Consider the following 15,320-nt stretch of genomic DNA (forward strand, 5'->3'; position numbering starts at 1 on the left):
TTGCATGGTAGCGGTAATGTGCGCGTATCAGAGGAGCGTGTAGCAGCAGTGAGTCAGGCGTATGAACGAAGTCCACGCAAGTCAGTTCGACAAGCGGGACGAGAACTGTAGATCAGTGGCGGCTCGTGGGTATTGAATTAAGGGGGGCTGCATACAAAAATAAACCAAGCAACTTACTTTATTTAAATATTAGTTCCATGCGCCTTATCTTGTAAGTTGTGTTTAAATGAGACAGGCTCGTGTTGGTAGATTTACTGGCATTTAAAAGAATCCTGCGGGACAAAATTCCGGCACACCGGCGACGCTGATATAATCCCTGCAGTTGCGAGTGTCGTTAAATAAACCATAATTTAATTTTTATATGCAGATGTGAACCTTAGAAATATCTAACTGGCGATGTTGTAGTTTGTTGAATAATATATATATAATGATACATCATTAAATGAAAAAAATAACTGAGCCAGAAATTGAATTCTGGATATTCAAGAGTACGCACCAGGGCGCTTGCCTCATTTATTGTGATGTTAGATGTTTCAGATTCCATTATGGTTTGAAAACATTCTAGCAATTGCTCCTTCTTCTCATGAACAACATTTACTGTTCTTATTTTAAATCCGTCTTGTTGCCCCAGCTGATGGAATTGTCTTTGAAACACATTAATCTAATACAGATCGCGAGAAGAAAGCAGGGATACTAGATAAATTATAAAAAAATACGCGAGCCTTCGTATTTTGTTTAGCGGCTCTTTCCATTATGAGATTCAACTGATGGGCACTTAATTTCACATTTCTCCTGAATTGTTAAGGTACTGAACTGAATAGACTGTAAATATTGTACAGAATTAAACATTGTTGAACTTGTTATACTCACAACATTAAAGTAAATGTATTTAAAACTGCGCGCTACTGACAAACTGCTGCAAATTTTGCAGCGCTGGAAACTCTGGATTCATGGCAAGGGACAGCAGGGAGGAGGGGTAAAACTAACGCGCAAAGCATCCGAGACGAGACTGGCAGCTCCAGGGGAGGAAGTGGCTTCACCCATAGTCCTTGTCTCTGGTTTCGCTCTGGCAGCACCAGGGGAGGAAGTGGCTTCACCTTATAGTCCTTGTCTCTGGTTTCGCTCTGGCAGCACCAGGGGAGGAAGTGACTTCACTAACGATTGCGTACCATATCATTGAGAGCGATTTTTTTTTTAAATTCGAGCCGCTAAATAGAGACTGTATGATAAATGTTTTTCACAACATAAAACGAGACAAGAGCCACAAATGTCTGGGGGTGCTGCAGCTCCGCAGCCCCTCTTCGAAAGCCGCCCCTGCTGCAGATGACGAAGTCCACGGTACATAAGATACTGCATCGCTCTCTTGGGTTTCATGCATAAAAATTGCAGTTGGTTCATGAACTGAAACCAGATGACGGTAATAAGAGGCAGGCATTTGCTATCGACATGTTACAGCACATTGATGAAGACCCAACATTTTTAACTCGCATTGCTTTTTCCGATGAGACCACTTTTCATTTATCGGGCAAAGTCAACACACATAATGCGCGTATTTGGGGGTCAGAAAACCCACGCTGCATTGTGGAACACATTGGTGACAGCCCGAAATTAAATCTGTGGTGCGGATTGATGCACAATTTGATCATCGGATCCCTTTTCTTTGCAGAACAAACAGTTACGCGCAATACCTACCTCGACATGTTGGATCAATTTGTTGTGCCTCAGTTAATGCATTTGCAGCCGAACGTCATCTTTCAACAGGACGGCGCCCCACCACATTGGAGCCTGATCGTTCGAGAATTTCTCGACACACAATTTCCCGGTCGCTGGATTGGGGGTTATGGACCGACAAGATGGCCACCTCGATCACCGGATTTTACCCCTCTAGACTTTTTCTTGTGGGGATATGTCAAGAACAAAGTGTATACAGACCACAAAATTCGTGATCTTCAACAGCTACGCGGCCGCATAAGAGATGCCGTCAATTCCGTTACGCCCGAGATGCTTCAGAAGACCTGGCAGGAAATTGAATTCAGGCTAGATGTTCTTCGTGCAACGAGAGGATCTCATGTTGAGGTGTACTGATTTTTTTGATAAAACTTGGTGAGTTACTCTTGATATTGCATGCATTCTTTTCTTTTTACCCCAAGCAGTATGAATTATACAGCAATTTCAAATGTGTCAGGTTCATGGTGGACACCCTGTATATTTTCCCTCCAAAATTAAAGTGGAGCTTGCAATTTAATGGTGATAAAAATTACTACTAAAAGATGGAAATGTAATGTTAGTAACAGCTGGCGATTGAACCTAAAGGCAGAATAAATCCTGGCAGAACGAGGAAGAGATGGTAAGAACAATATGGAGCCGAAACTGATTAAGTAGTCCGACTCGTGAAGTAAAAGAAGAAGAAGAAGATAAAAATATACTATAAGAAAGTGTACCACCTACCTTCTAAATGTGCTTTTAAGGGGTTAGGTACAGCTTACAGCAGTAAAATTTTGGAAATATTCAACATTTTTTCCTTCATTACTGTACCTTGTACAATAATGAAAATTAGTGTGTGTAGAATACTGCCCTTTTGCTTACGAAGAAAAAATATTTTTACGATTTAACAAAAATATTTACTTTTTTTTTTTTCTTTTCAAAATTCAGTTCAATGTGCAGTGATGAAGCGTTTCCCACGTAACTCAAAAATTATCCAACATTCTGTGATGAAATTTCTTGTGTGTATTAATGCATGTCATATCTACAATATGATGCAAGACCATTTCTCTATCTTTGATAGATTGTCTGACAAAAAATAAATATTTATTAAGGAGTTAGGTACACCTTACAGCAGTAAATTTTTTCTAAATATTCAACATTTTTTTTTCCTTTATTACTGCATCTTGTACAATAATGAAAATTAGTATGTGTAAAACACTATCCTTTTACTATATGAAAAAAAATATTTTTATGACTAAAAAAAAATTTATTTTCTTTTCAAAATTCAAAGTTCACTGTGCAATGATGAAGCTTTTCCCTCATAACTCATAAACTTGTTAACTTTTTCATGTTCTCTCTCTTTTATTTTATTGCTGAAACTCATGTTTACAATATCATGCTCTTTCAACTACATTCCTTAGTAAACAATATATATTTTTTTTATTTTGTGTTAGATATTTGACCATTTTTAAAACGAATTTATTTTTTAACAGACAATCTTTCAAAGGTAGAGAAGTGATTTTGCATCATGTTGTAGATATGACATGCATAAATACACACAAAAGATTTCATCACAGAAAGTTGGGTACTTTGTGAGTTATGAGGGAAACGCTTCATCACTGCACAGTGAACTTTAAATTTTGAAAAAAAAAAAAAAAAAAAATAGAAATAAAAATATTTTTTTTTTAAATCATAAAAATATGTTTATCATATAGCAGAAGGACAGTGTTTTACACATACTAATTTTAATTATTGTAAAGATAGAGTAATGGAGGAAAAAAAATGTTGAATATTTCCAAAATTTTACTCTTTAAGCTGTATCTAACCCCTTAAGGGATGTAGTTGAAAGAGCATGATATTGTAAGTATGAGTTTCAGCAATAAAATAAAAGAGAGAGCATGAAAAAGTTAACAAGTTTATGAGTTATGAGGGAAAAGCTTCATCACTGCATAGTGAACTGCACATTTTGAATTTTGAAAAAAAATTATATATATGAATAATTTTTTTAAATCGTAAAAATATTTTTTTCATATACCAGAAGGACAGTGTTTTACACATACCAATTTTCATTATTGTACAAGATATAATAATGGAGGAAAAAAATGTTGAATATTTCCAAACATTTTACAGCTGTAAGATGTACCTAACCCCTTAAAATAAAGTTGTATAAATTAATATTAGAGCAGAAAAATTCGCTACGGTGCTGGAGATCGAACCCGCGTCCTTGGTTCTCCATACCAAGCGCTCTCACCATTGAGCTACGCCGAAGTCTAATCCACAGCACCCGATCGACCGATCAAACCCTTTTCCTCCGGTGTTTTTCCCTTTGTGGTCTGACTCCAAGTTGGGCATGCATGTTGATATTTTATTAAGTCAACTGCCATTATACTGTATACTAGATGTACAGGGTGCGTCAGAAAGAACGGATGGATTTCACATGGCAAGAAAATTGTAAAGATTCATCAAATCAAAAATTTATTGTTATCAACATATTCACCAATACATGCAGTTTATTTATGTAAAAAACACTATCCATATGATGTCCTTGGCTTTCAATACAGGCATCGAGGCGTTTTCTGATGTTCGCCATCACTTTCACAGTCATAGCTGGTGCAATTGCCACGATTTCTTCACGAATCGCTGTCTTCAGTTCGTCCAGTGTATGTGATCGATGTTTACAAACTTACGCCTTCAAATGGTCCCAAAGAAAGAAGTCGCAGGGCGCGAGATCTTACCGTAGCCTCGGACAATCTCAGTGCAATAGAATTTCGTCCAGGTGATTTCTTCTTTAATGTTGAACCTGTGATACGAAATGAAGCCACCCACCGCAAAATTGTATTCCGAGTTGGAATCCTAGCGTGACATCCGATGTCGAAATGAGTCCTGAGTGGCGATCACACTCTCTTCATTTTTCAAAAATGTATCTGCGATGAAAGCACGTTGTACACCAGACCAACACCATATTCTCAACTGAAACTGCATTCTATGGCTGACCCAACAGTCGTGGTCCCCCTCACTATATCTCTCTCCTCGTTGCGTATCGATAGTTTGAAATCCATCCGTTCTTTCTGACGCACTCTTTATTTTCCTGTTTGTGATTATTTATTCAGTCTCCTTTTTTATTATATATAATTTTTTATTATTCTTATTTTGAAGTTAATACTGATTGTGTATATGTATTCAATCTCTCTCTTTTACTTAATTATGTTTATTATTATTTTTAAGTTAATATTTGTATACCGGTATGTATTTTTTTTGTATGTGATTTGATCCTGGTTGATTGGAAGAGAAGGCCTGATGGCCTTAATTCTGCCAGGGAAAATAAAACTATTATTATTATTATTATTATTATTATTATTATTATTATTATTATTATACGAGTAGCGCATTCAGTTGAGAGACTTGGTGGCCGGGATTCCACAGTAATATGCTAGAAGAATCTACTGTACGTAAAGATTTTGGTCCTACAGAATATATCTGTTATGGTAACAATTAATGTTAAAGGAGAAAATTTCGCTCGGCGCCGGGGAATCCCGGCCACCAAATCACTCAACTGAGTGCGCTCCTTGTGTAATGGCAGTTGACTTAATATAAAATGTCAACATACATGCCCAACTTGGAGTCAAACCACAGAGGAAAAAACACTGGAGGAGAGGGGTTCGATCCGATGCTGTGGATTGAACTTCGGCGTAGCTCAGTGGTGAGAGCGATTGATACGTAGAACCAAGGACCCGGGTTCGATTCCCGGCGCCGGAGCGAATTTTTCTCGTCTAATATTAATATTGTTACCATAACAGATGTATTCTGTAGGACCAAAAATAGTGATTTTTACGTAAAGTTGTATTAAGTTTTAATATTATTTCTGTAAAAAATTTTAGAACAAGAGTAGTTTCAGTATGATTATAAAATAGAATGTCGCTACATGCACTGCGGTTGTAGTTTAAAGCCTTTCCCTCCAGAGGCACTCAGACTTCATTAATGGCTGGCGAAATAAAGGAGGCAAGTCGATATTTCAATCGTAAATCTCCAGGGTTCAGCAACAGATGGTTTCCTGTATTGGAAGTGTAACGGTTTTACAATTCACAAGTTCCAAGAAAACTTGGGTAATAAACAAAACATTATCGGCGCCATATAGGCTTAATCAATGCGTGCAACGCGGCTGCAGTTCATAACCGTATTCCAAACTAATGCTGCAACACTCCGTTCTCTAAATCGGGGGGGGGGGGCAGAATAATAAACACTGTGTATATACATTCAAAACTGTGCTATTACAATACATATTATGTTGGAAGCTGCATGTATATGTGACTCCTATCAACCTGTTTTGGAACACAATAATAGTTCAGTTAATGATGTTTGGGTCAACACAGCTGCACTTCGATGAACAAAGCTCGTACCCTATTGCAACTCCCTCCACTAATTTTAAGTAATTATTAATTTAAATGGAAATTAATTTTTTCACGTTATGAACCACGAATAACATTCATTTAATCTATTTTACGAGTATCTACGGTCCGTTAGCAGAATTACTAGTGCATCATACCCTCACACGGGCATCAATATTAAAATTTCGGGGCTTCCATAATAGTTATTTATGAGTAGACAGTGGATGCGGGATGACTTATCGTTTAATGTAAGTGCACACTTACTAACTAATATGTTACATTTTTTATCATTCAGACTATTGGCTGAACAGGTTTAAACGTAAACAGACGACGTCAACATGCTACTGTATCTCCGTAGTCAGAAGGAAAAGAAAAATAACGTACTGTAGTACATACCTTGCAAGGTTCAGTCCTCGTCATCATTGATGCAATTACCAGCGTTGCAGTAAACGACGATATATTCTCGTAAGTTGTCGAAGCTGAATCGTCTTCGCCTATCGCTTAAACGGTTTTTGTATCGAGAGAATTTCTGAAGAAAACCTCTAAAAGGGGGATCACTCAATTTCTTTAGAGGAATATTTGTACTGAGCATCATGTTGCACGTGTCGTTAGACCCGCGCAACTAAATGATGATGATGATGATGATGATTCCTTAGATTTCATTTCAACATATTTCCTGTGCGATGTACTGTTGCAATGTTTCTCTATAGCCTGAGTTGTTCTGGTTTTTATTTCAATTTTACATACATCACACACGATATTGTCTTCGTTAATACATAAAATGTCACTCTCATACTTCTTAATTGCATTTCTTATCTCTGAGCGAATTTAACGTTTTGCCATTGTGAATGGATCAGCACTACACTATTCAACGCGTACTAAATACTTGAGCAGGATAACACAACTGCACACATTGCGTTGCAATGTGGACCGGGGTTCCTTCGTTATGTACGCTGCTGTACTCGCCAGGTACACAAAAGACGGACGGCGCGGCACGTGCCATATACTCCGATACGAAACAACTTCACTTTTCCTTAAGTCATCCCGCATACACTGTCTATTTGAGACAAGTTGGTAAAGGTTATCTTTTTTAGCACAAGTGTATATCACACAATGTTTTTCTACTAGAGCACAAATTTATATTAAATAAATATTTCAACTTGGAAAGGTTATAAGATCACGACTGCATGACAGTATAAATTCAGAATCATTAAGAATTAAGTTTCCATGGAATCACAGTTTGTTTTATTCATTATCACGATTTCATGGCCGTCTAAACTATAATGAAAAGTGGAAGTAAACGCTCAAGCTTGCGGTCAGGTTATTTAATGCAATGCAACCATTCACAATGGTTTTCGTAAATGTTAACATTTAACGTGAACGGCAATGAGAACACTTGCAAGCTTGAAGCTTTTTGTTCCCAGTAACGTCAGCGACTACACGTACTTGGCTGATTTCTTTTAACTATTATTTATTTAACGATGCTCGCAACTGCCGAGGTTATATCAGCATCGCCGGTGCGCCGGAATTTTGTTCTGCAGGAGTTCTTTACATGCAAGTAAATCTACTGACATAAGCCTGTCGCATTTAAGCACATTTACATGCCATCGACATGGGTCGGGATCGAACCCACAACTTCGAGCACAAAAGGCCAGGGTTATACGAATTGCGCTACCCAGGTCGACACCGGGCTGAATAACATACAACTTTTTACCTACAAGAGATTTGACATATTTAAAAATGACATACAAAATTTTAATACATTATTATACATTATTGGAAATTGACAAAGGTTTGCCCTGTCTTTAAATCTGGTGATAATAGTAAAATTGAAAATTATAGACCCATTGCAATAGTTTGTGCAACTTTACACACAATTGTAGAAAAAATATTGTGAATTTTATTAGTAACAATGTAATTTATTCGTCGCAACAATAATTCCTTTCTACAATTCACCTTAAACGCTCTCGTCAACAATTGGATCTTCACTCAACACAATATTCGTTATAGCACTCCACCGACGACAGTGACAATTTACTTGGACTATTACGCACAACAATGAACTGTTAATCTTAACTAATATTTACAAAGCACTATTTACAAATCAGAACTACCAGTTCTCAGTTCACAGTTCTTCTATCTCAGTCACTCGAGATCACAGTATCTCGAACCACAGACCTTCAGAGACAGTTCACTGTACTCGAACTCGGGTCCCTCCAACTGCGGTCCACTGCACTCGAACTCAGGTCCCTCCAACTGCGGTCCACTGCACTCGAACTCAGGCCTTCGGCTGCTGACGCAGTTGCGGACGCACACTCGAGTCGAACTCCGGTACACAAGACTGGCTTGCTTGCTCTGGCTTTCTCACTGACTGGCTGACTAATCAACTGAAAACTCTAAAACTGAAACTGCTGTCGTTCCTTCGCGACCGTAATTTATAACTACAACGACGTAGCCTCGAAAGTTCGAATTCGCGAGTCTTCCATTTCGACGGATTTCTCGGCCTCTCTAGGCAAGCAGAAGATGCGCGCGCAAACTCTCTCCACTCTCCCGCCGCGTTGGCCCTTTCCCCTCTCAGCCGCGCGCCATTCCAAAGTGCTCCGCGCGATTTTCTCTCTTGCGGGACGCTGGTCGTGAGTTCGAATCTCACGTCGCTGTCACAATATGTATGTAGTGGAATAAATGTTGAGAGTAGGATTTTTGGACTTGCTGACTTCAACCAGTTATCTACTACGATCTCATTATCACTGATCTATGAGAGAGTCCCTGGTCTCGTAAGCCAACCCCATGGCTATCAACTGGCGTTTATCAAGGCCACAATTCCTGATCAGGACGGACAATACTTTAAGAGAAAATAGAGTAGAAGAGAACTGAGGTTATTTCAGATCATTCAATGATTGAGACAGATAAGATATGTGTATATGCTGATCAGACATTAAAATCTATTCAGAGAAGGTGAAACCGTGATATGGAAATAAAGGGGAGATGAGTGAATGAGGATTACAGAGGAAACAATCACTGCGTTAATACAGCCTCACGGTCAATTATTCACATCAATTGCAAGAATTGAAAGCCCAAGTATGCTGAATGAGCTCGAACTGTTGTAGTGGTCACTTGAAGCCGTTGTAATGGAAAAAGTAATTAGATATTTTATTCGTCCATCGAGACTCTCAAGTGGTAACCCATCCAACTAGAAGTCCAGCACATCCATGATTGATTTCCGTACAGAAATATGTTGAAAGACTTTCTCCCTTCCATACAGAACTAGTATGTGTTTATTAATTGTTTGTAATCTGAATTACCTAAGTCCTTAGTATTCCGATCTTTGTGGAAGTCTAATTCTAGTGTTTATTGGGAACCTATACGACAGGTTCAACGGTTATAAAACCTGCATGTAATGAATTAGGCAATATTTCCGTTCCAATTTCCTGGTTAATAGTTCCATATCTTTTACCCCTGCGGTGGCTGAGTGATCTGGGGCCCGTTTCACAATCCTTACAAATTAACAATTTACAAATAACAAGTAAAAGTTTACAAATGCTTGTAAATTGAGTTTCACAATGCTCTCTTATTAGTTTGTAAAGTTTGACGAACTTTACAAAATCAGCAAAAGAACTTTAGAAATACGCATTATTGTTTACACAATATCGCCAACGACAGATTACAAAAATCGAAAAGGAGCAGAACTAAAGTCGCTGTATTTTTACTACTATCTATACATATGTTTATATTTTGTACTAAAATAGATTAATTTAACCTTGCTGATTCATATTTCACCAACAGAAAATATAAAGTATTGTTAAAGATAATTAAAAGTATTTAGATTTTTATATATTGACGACAATGGAGTTTCATGTGATGTGACTGGTCGAGTATATCAATACGCCTATGACTTAAATGACCAAACTTAGCACCAAATTCAGTAAAATAAGCAAATAACATATTTGTTCCAAGTACAGATATGCAATTGATAAAATAATTATGATGTCTAACTACAAAATCAGGTTCATTTTTTTTGTGTTGATTCATCAGTATATATAATGTTGCATCCATAACCTCACAAACATTAGTGATCCTAGCAGCAGCATAAAAATTCTGTTATAGTAAATAACATTTTGGTGATCAAAAACCTGCCCCGAATTTAACTCTTTTAACAACCTCAACTACCCTGTGGGCACTTTTGCACACTGATATCTTAGAAATTCCGTGCTTATCTGCTAATTCACGGAACTGACAGTATTCAACCAATGCAAAACAATACAGTTCTTGCTTTGAGCTTAAGGCATCACTTTTCCCTTTTGGATGCTGGATATGATGTCCCATATCTTGTAGGAGAGATTGCATCGAAACGACACTCGAAACGACTTCAGAATACCGCATAAGTAGTGTCGTTATTGCATTATTGAAGTATTTATTTTTGGTGCAGGGAACTTCTTTTTTAAGTACCAGTTAAATACTGTCTTCGTATATAAATACTTAGCGGTATTCTGAAGTATAGCACGGGACTCATTCGAAACCTTTCATTAAATTCATACAATGATACGAACGTGTTATTAATTCTTGGCCGAAGAATTTTACGTATACGTCTTCGTTTGATTAGGCCTAAATTCAATATCTTCGTCTGAGTCATTAGAACTCCTTAATAACATCAAAACAGCCTCAGTTTTATTCTTAATATGAGCCAGTTACTCTAAAATTAATTTAATAAGTATTTCTTTATTGTATTTATTCATAAATTTGTTGCAATATCACACTTTACACATCTCAGAGGTATTATAGAAAATGTGCTAATTATACAAGTAAAATTTACACGTTTGTAAAATTACTCTTCATTGTGAAACAGAATACTTGTAAAGTGAGCAAAATTTAATTTTTAAAGATTTGATTTCCTTTGTAAACTTCAACATTACAAACAAAGATTGTGAAACAGAAATTTACAATTTACAAGCGAAGTTTACAATTTACAAAGCTTGTAAACATTGTGAAACAGGCCCCAGATCTCAAGCCTGTCACACAGGCGGTTGGGTTCGAGTCCCGATCAGGTCTGGGAGTTTCCATTGACAAAATGCATAATGACACTAAAGGCGGACAAGTAGCAGTTGGGGTTTTTGTCGGGGTTCTCCCGTTTTCCCAATATTTGGAATCTACATCATTCCGTCAAAATTTCTCCATTTCGTCATCATTCCAAGCATTCTCCGATCGCCAGCTGGCGACGTACGGATAGAGCTGGCCTAGGAACGAGGGGGTTGCCTGCTCGAAATCTGGGTACGAAGCGAACCTTAGTGTAGACAGCCGGTGTGGGTTTGGGAATGCGTGTAGCTTGAGGGTCATCACTAGGGGGCGGATGTTGATGACCTAAAAATCTACTTAAAATGATCAATAAAATGCCCTTAAACTAATAGAAAAATGACATGCAATTAAAAGAAAGTGACATTTAAATATTATTCACTGTACTCGCACCACAACTTCTTAAAAATTAGTCACCTTGTTTCAATGACTGCCCTGCAAATCTCAGAGAGAGGAGGCAACTTCCTGGAATTTGACTAAGATAAAGGAAAAGAACATACAACACAACGAAGGTTTTAAGGGAAAACAATAGATATTAATGATGGTTTACAATGTTTTTCAATCAGATATGGTCCATGTCAGTGCCTTCATTCTCCGTCTCCTCCTTCCGCGCTTCACTTTTGTTACCAGATCTTCCATATGAGGGAGTGCGCATGACAAAACAAATTGTGGGCGCAGCGTGCATTCTTGAAATCTTTGTGTTAAAAATACTGTCTACTACAGTAGACATCCCTTCCGAATCATGTTGAGGACACAACGTCCTTTCCAGGACATGGTGAAAGTTTCCCTCCTTCCAAACATAAATTCTAAAGACACCTTCGTATCGACAAAAGAACAGTAGTGGTCAAAGTCCTCACTTAAACTAAGCTGTTATCAAGCATTTTATATTACTTCCGTTGTGAGAAGTGAAGCCTTCAGTGGAATGAGGGATGGACTTTAGAGTTTGTTCCAAACTATAAAACTCAAACTTCACTGTTATTCACTTATTCAGTAGGTAATTACTGCTGACCTATTTGGTTAGAAAGTGATTTAACAGACATATCGATAAAGAAGAAAGTAAAATGCATTCCAAATGATCTAAAAGTTCTTCAAAGTATTAAAAATGACCAAAAATGCCGAAAAAAATATAAAAATGACCTATTAGTTCAAAAACGTCAAAAAATGTAAAAAATTCAATATAAGGAATTACTTTTCTACGTTGATATTAACATAGAAAGGATTTCTATATTAATAGGCATCGTCCTAAAGTGAAAAATAAGATGACTCTTCATCAACATCCGCTCCCTAGTCATCATCATCATCATCAGCAGCAGCAGCACATCAATATTATTGTACATCGTCATATTAAAAGTACCACGTAAAACTGACATTCATACAAATACTCAGTGCCGATTTCTCAAGAGATGGGGGTCTTAACATCTTGCTAGCGTAATGGTCTTTCGGAATCTGTCTGTTAATAGGATAACTTCATACCTCTTATATAAGCACATATATATATATAATATATATATATATATATATATATATATATATATCTTATACTTCTTCAATGTTGCATTAACTTATGCTAAGCTAAATGAAGATTTTGCCCAAAGGTCTGGACATTTTGCTAATAGGTGAACTCGAATTGAATACTAATCTTATAAAATATCGAACTAGTTAGAAAAGTGAAAGAAAGAAATATAACTATAGGAATTCAATTAAATTTCTGTACGATTCGGGCGCATCGAATCTTATTACACGCTTCAGCTATATGGATATTAAGGATAAAGTTGCGGAAGAAGTGGAACTACACAAATTAAATTTCTTGCAGAGTGAGAACTTGCATTCGAGAAAAAAAGAAACACGATACAGAGAAAGAGTTCGTGGAAAGTTTAGGTGACTTGTAAAATATATATATATATATATATATATATATATATATATATATATATACGATAAGAAGAAGTCGTAGTTATGCCTGGACTCCCGTTACCGAAGCGTGCTTGTTCGGGTCCTCATGGAGAAGGAAAATATTTCTCATTAAACTTCGGCCAGCGTATGCCATCGGTACCCACTCAGCATCGCGATGAATTTGTAATAGACAGCGAAATCCGGTTTCAAAAACCAGTTATAACGGCTGGGAGGAGCAATCTTATTGGCCACACGATACATCTGTTCTGGTTGGATGATCGTTCACCTCTGCTGAGGCACGTGGATGTGAGGTCAGCAGTCGACTGGTCGGGTTTGTCTCTTGATGGGCTGTCGAGATACGGATTTTGTATTTATTATTTAAGATTAGAAGCAGAATTGTTATAACGTGTAATCCAAATCTGTGTACTAGATATAAAGTAGGAATGCTAAACACATGTATAGATCAATTCAGTATATTAAATTTATAAATCTTCTCACCATTCGTAAGCTGCCACAAGGGACAAAGAGTACTTAACCATAGAAATTTTTACAAGTTCATTGAACCATTGATTTTGTTTTAACAATGAAACTCCTGCAAGTACATAGCTGCAAATAATTTTTTGAGATTAGTGGAAATATACCTATTTTTAGAGAGGTAAGTGTTACAAAAAAGTAAAGAATGCTACTGAACTTAGTTTGATTTCGAATATAGGTGATTCTTCAGGAGAGCAATTGATCCTTTCAATGCAGTTAAGGTTACAATCGGAATAATAGATGTAGGTATTCCAAGCCTCTTAAACACATCTTTCATGAAGACAGTAGCGGTACCTCTTGCTCCAACCAGAAGTCCGATTACTTCAAGCTCTTTTAGCTGGTATTTTTGGAGGTAATAGGGAATGGTAGGATTGTAGATATTCTTTTTTTCATTATCCACTTCTGCTGGCTGTTCTTCATCCGTTTCGAAACGCACAGTGGGATCAATTATGAATCCAGATCTTGTAGATTCCGTGGAAGCTATTATATCTATGCGCCGTGTACTGCCAGTGACGGAGAGACCATTTACTTCTTCAAAGGTGTTGTAATAGACATCTTTAAGGGCAGTAGCTATAATTGATCGTACATAGTGGTGTCTAGCGTTTCGCAGAGCTTCGCCGTGCGGACAGGATCCCAGGACGTGTGCGAGAGTTTCAACCTCGTTGTGGCAATGCCTACAACGGTTGTCCCGAGATCTTCCCGGCACAGCACGTACTGCAGCAACATTTCCAACCACTTTAATGCCATCGCGCCATTCAGACATAGCAAAAAAGTAGAAGTAGATCTGTTCACTGATTAATAAAAAAACTCTGACTTATTGATAAGTGTTTCTTTCACGTAAGGGGAGAAGATGATGAAATTTGGCAAAAAGTTGAATTAAAAATATTATTGCCTTAAATAGTTCTTTGACAAGCGTAGAACACAGTATATAAGTATAATTATTTTACTGATATTTTGCACGACTGCAGGTCATTAGCAACCCCTTTTTTAAATGGACTGTGTGCTGGGATATTAAATAGCACGCTGTTTTTGTTGATTTCCCGCAAGTTTGATTTCCTGACACGGTACTTAGCCTATAACTCAAGAACCACTAAAGGGAAGTTCATGAAATTTTTAACAAATCTTTAGCCGACTATAAGTCAACTTTTGTCTAGATTAGAATTTTTATATTTTATGTATATGTGAAAATAATGCCCAATATGCAAATCACTGACCATAAAATAATAATTCGTAAGCTTGTATGAGGCCTGTATTACCCATCTGAAATATTAAAAATATATCATTTCAAACAAGTTGCAAAGAACACATCATAGTCATAGCAAAATTACAAAACACTTCCACATATGCAGAACACATCACAAATTCTAACCACACCTACAGAGACATCAACACAGACATGGAAATTCTACACATCCAACAAAAAAGCCAGAAACTCAACACAGTAGAACAATACGAAGTATACAGACACACAAAAACACATCCAAATGAAATTCTCAGCACAACTCAATTTCAGAACACACACTCTTTGAAACTACAGTACACTACACAAACAAATCCCCACAGGAAACACAAAGAAATTACCCCCAAACTAAATGCAGCTTATTTTGCTATTAGATCTATCTATGCAAAAGATAGTAAACATCAATACCTTAAAAACAATATACTTTGCATACTTCCACTCGGTAATGAGTTTTGGAATAATATTGTGGGAAAATTCCACAGATAGTAACAGTATAT

This window comes from Periplaneta americana, chromosome 1, assembly GCF_040183065.1.
Source record: "Periplaneta americana isolate PAMFEO1 chromosome 1, P.americana_PAMFEO1_priV1, whole genome shotgun sequence".
NCBI lineage: Eukaryota > Metazoa > Arthropoda > Insecta > Blattodea > Blattidae > Periplaneta > Periplaneta americana.